Genomic DNA, 4,516 nt, shown 5'->3' on the forward strand with positions numbered 1-4,516 from the left:
GACTGCATCTTGGACTTAAGTAATGCAAGCTAGAACCTTTCTATGTTGCGAAATAACTTGATGTTAGCTCCAATTGCACTAGCACCTGCTGTCATCCTGTGTGCTATAGGAGAGGCTCAGTCTTTTCCCGTGTCCCCTACTGCCTTCTGCGTTTGGATACCCTTGCACATCATGTGGGAATGGCTGGGCAGAGTAGGTCCAATGCCCTTCAGGTCCAGCTGTGAAGCATGTGCATTACAGGGTGATAAGGTCTTGCCTAATGCTTGGCTGAAATGCAGCACACAGGGTGCCTCTCCTAGCCTTTTGTCAGGCACCAAACTCTCTGATGCCTCTGTCCTCTGCTGGGATGAATGCCTTTCCCCTGCCTCTGTCACGGGCGGAGCAGAGTGTGCCTGTACCTCACTGCTTTGGTGCTAAATGGGCAGTTGGTTGAAGCTAAGACAAGGCTGAGACGTGCTCTGTTCTCCTGTCGGCTGGAGATCGCAGCCACCACTGCAGAGTAGCTCTAGTCCCTTACGCAGTTCCTGCCAGGCTGCCTAAAGCTAGTCTGCATGTGTCCTTGCAGTTCTTCTTGTCTCTGTACTTGGTATCTTCATCAGTAACACCAAGCAGTGGGCTTCAGGCTTAATTTCCAGGTGGTAGTGGAGACTTGGCTGGAAGTCCTGCAAGGAATGCAGTTCCCTCCCATCCAGGTCGAAATCCTGGCAAGAGAAGAGCTCTCCTAGATGTGCATCTGTCCGAGAAGTATTATTTACTTGCACTGAGCACTGACACAGGTGCTTCACAAACAGATCTTCTTGCAGCATCTCGTAATTCCATTTCCGTTGTGGGTTGGCTGCTTAAACTGAATCAGTTCACGGCACTGTGTGTGCAGCTATTCAGACTTTTATTTGAAAAGGGGTGGATTATACACCATGGGGTAGTGAAGGAGCTCTCAGATTTTATTCAGTTGTGCAGGTTTTTTTTTTAAAGATGTCATAACGGTTTCTGTGTTGTTCTCTGACAGCATACTGCTTTTGTTATTTTGGGAGTTTTGAGAAGTGGGAGTATACAGAGAACCACAGAATAGTTTGAGTTGGAAGGGACCTTAAAGACCACCTAGTTCCAACCCCCCTGCCATGGGCAGGGACACCTTCCACCAGACCAGGTTGCTCCAGGCCCCATCCAACCTGGCCTTGAGCACTGCCAGGGAGGGGGCATCCAAAACTCCTCTGGGCAACCTCTTCCACTGTCTCACCACCCTCACAGCGAAGAATTTCTTCCTAATGTCTAATCTAAATCTACCCTTTTTCAGTTTGTTACCCATTGCCCTGTCACTACCCTCCCTGATCAAGAGTCCCTCCCCACCTTTCCTGTAGCCCCCTTTAAGTACTGGAAGGCTGCTGTAAGGTTTCCCTGGAGCCCTCTCTTCTCCAGGCTGAACAACCCCAACTCTCTCAGCCTGTCCTCACAGAGGAGGGCTCCAGCCCCTGATCGTTTTGGTGGCCTCCTGTGGACTTGCTCAAGCAGCTCCATGTCTGTCTTATGCTGGGGGCCCCAGAGCTGAACACAGCACTGCAGGTGGGGCCTCACCAGAGTGGAGGGGGAGAATCACCTCCCTCGACCTGCTGGCCACGTTTCTCTTGATGCAGACCAAGGTATCATTGGCTTTCTGGGCTGCGAGCACACATTGCCGCCTCATATTCAGTTTTTCACCCACCAGCACCCCCAAGTCCTTCTCCCCAGGGCTGCTCTCTATCCACTCAGTCCCCAGCCTGTATTTGTGCTTGGGATTGCCCTGACCCAGGTGCAGGACCTTGTACTTGGCCTTGTTGAACTTCATGAGGTTCACACAGGCCCGCCTTTCCAGCCTGTCAAGGTCCTTCTGGATGGCCTCCCTTCCCTCTAGTGTGTCGACTGCACCACGTGGCTTGGTGCCTTTGGCAAACTTGCTGAAGAGACAAAATCTTGGTGAGGTATGGCAGGATGTGTATTTCTAGGATTACTCCTCCAGCTACTGTGTAAGATCACTCTGTCACAGGGAACATGTTCTGCTTAGTGTTTTCATTTGGGCTTGGTTTGAGGTGCTGCTTTTTTATTTATTTTTTAAAGAAACTAGACACTTGAGTCTGCTTGAGTGTCCTCTAATTCTGCTGAAACAACAGTTACTAGTTAGGCACCTAGTGTCACCAGTGCCAAAGGAAAACTCTACCTCTGGAAATCCTAGCCCTGATGTTGATCTATTAATTGAGGCATATTCCAGGTCTGGGTGAGGGGGCAAAAAGTATAATTGTATGGACTGAGCTTCAGCCTCCAAACTTGGAGGCTGATCTTTCTGCAGAGTCTCTAGGTTACTGAAGAGGCACGCCTTCAAAACATCTGTCTCTGCTGCCTCTGATCTCCCCAAGTACCTCAATACGTGGTCCTAAAGCTTGGTAGTGAGAGTGCCCTTTTCGTTGTCTTTTCTGCATAAGAAGCTTTGGACAATTCTTGGAATAATCTGGACAAGGATGTAAAATTCAAGTCTTGCACGCTTCTGTGTGTTCTGCTTTCAGGTTTCTTTCTTGCAAAAATAACTTTTCACGGGGAGGGAGCCATCCTTGTTGCTGTAGGAAAATCCTACCAAAGTACTGGAAACAAGCTAGACAGTGCTGCAAGCGTGCAAACAAATTGGGCCAGAGAACTTAATTTCTAGCCTGTTTCAGTGGTTTTAAATGCTTGTAGCAATACAGATGTTAAGTTTCAGAATATTTTGTGGTTGGTCATATGTCACTTTTGGTCCAGTCAGTGTTAGAAATTGAGTCAGAGAAGGGAGATGATATGCCAACTGTCCAAAGATAAGTGACAAGAGAAACGGGAGACAAAGACAGGTTTTCTTACTTGATTTGATTTTGTTGCCCTGTTGGGTTAGATGCCAGAATTGAAATCCAGGATCAGGGTGAGAAATGCAGGGGTTTCCCATCGGGATGCAGAAATGCCTGTAGAGCAGGGAATCTCCAGGCTCCACGTGGATGTGAGCTGGGTGCACCCCGTTGTTCAACTGACAGACACACCCCTGCAATGGATGGAGTTCAGCCTGGTAGCTTCTTGAACGGCTGGCTCACTGTGCTCTGCTGAGACCCAGTGGCATTCACGTTTTTCGACTGTCTTATCTTTTCCAATGTTTTGTAATGATTTCCCCCACTTTCCTGCCCTCCAGAATGGTCTGTTTGGGGTTGCCTCCTCTGCCCCAAATCATCTCAGTCTTTACTGTAGCAATATTGTACTTGCAGAGGTGACCTCTGTTGAGCAGAAATGGGCTTGCTGGCATTTTGTCAAGCCATGCTTGAGACCTTCAATTTGCTTTATTTTGAACTGGCTAGACTTTTGAGGCTGGCTCGGACCGTAGGACTGAGCACTTGCCCTTGTACATGTTGACTGATGGGGTTACACAGTAACAGTCTGTTCTGGAGGCGGATGGGGGAACGGGTGCTGGTTTAACTTGTGTTAGGCGCTTGGAGAGAAAAGAACTTTAAACATAACAGACATTCAGACTTTTCTTCCTGCTATTGACTTTTCAGTCATGTGGGATCTTTTGTGCTGCTGGTGGGTGTAGGAAGCAGTTAATTTTACTGCTCAGCTCTTTTCAGTAGACTGCCATGTTAATTTGGGTATTACATTTTCAGTATTCATAATCACAGGTAATCAAACTATTGACTTAATTATGGGTTTGGTAGTACCCAGCTTGTAAGTACTGGGTAGAAATCTCTCAGTAACAATTGGGTGTTACGTGATGGACACCCCTAAGGAAGCAGAAGCTACTTGGCAGTGTTGTGTTGAGCATGGCAATGATGGTAGTGCTCACCCTCTTCACCAAACACCTTACTCTCCTGGTAATTCCTGCAGCTTTCTCCCTTGTACAGTCAAGTCAGACAGGGAGAATTGCTTGTGCTTTCCTTGGGTGCTTTTGGGGATTGCAGTAGAGAAATGAGTCCCTTTGTTTGGTTCCCTCATCAGTGCTGCTGCGTGTTAGCCCAAGGTAAGTAAATTACCAAAGAATAGTTAATAGGTGTTTGTTCCTAGTCTCCGTTGTTCGTTTTTCTCTCATAATCCATTTTTAAGATTCATTGCAAGAGTGCCCAGTGATTTTACTGGACTTAGTCTGTCCATGAAGGTTACATTCATGTTGTGGGTGATTCCTGTGACTCCCTTAATGAGGGGGACTCCTGAACTTCATTATGGGGATATATTTGCTGCCTCCATTTCAAGTTTTTGGCAGCTTTTTGTATCTTTAGGATTATAGTACTTATGTATCAGTTATTCTTCTCTAGAATTTCATCCTCTTCCTTCACCTGAGTGCTTGCTTTGTATATAGCTTGCAGCTGCAGATTTAAGATTAAAGTTATGATCTAGCTATGTCAAGTGGTGGTTTGTTGTCTTAATTTCTGCCCCTCAGCTGAGAGGCACTTGCTGATCTTGTGAACTAATGTCCGTCACCTGGTGAAGATGTGAAATAAAGCAGGCTTGCCTGGACCCTTCATGGAGGTCACTGGTTTTG

The sequence above is a fragment of the Leptosomus discolor genome, chromosome Z (genome assembly GCF_034619465.1).
Source record: "Leptosomus discolor isolate bLepDis1 chromosome Z, bLepDis1.hap2, whole genome shotgun sequence".
Lineage (NCBI taxonomy): Eukaryota > Metazoa > Chordata > Aves > Leptosomiformes > Leptosomidae > Leptosomus > Leptosomus discolor.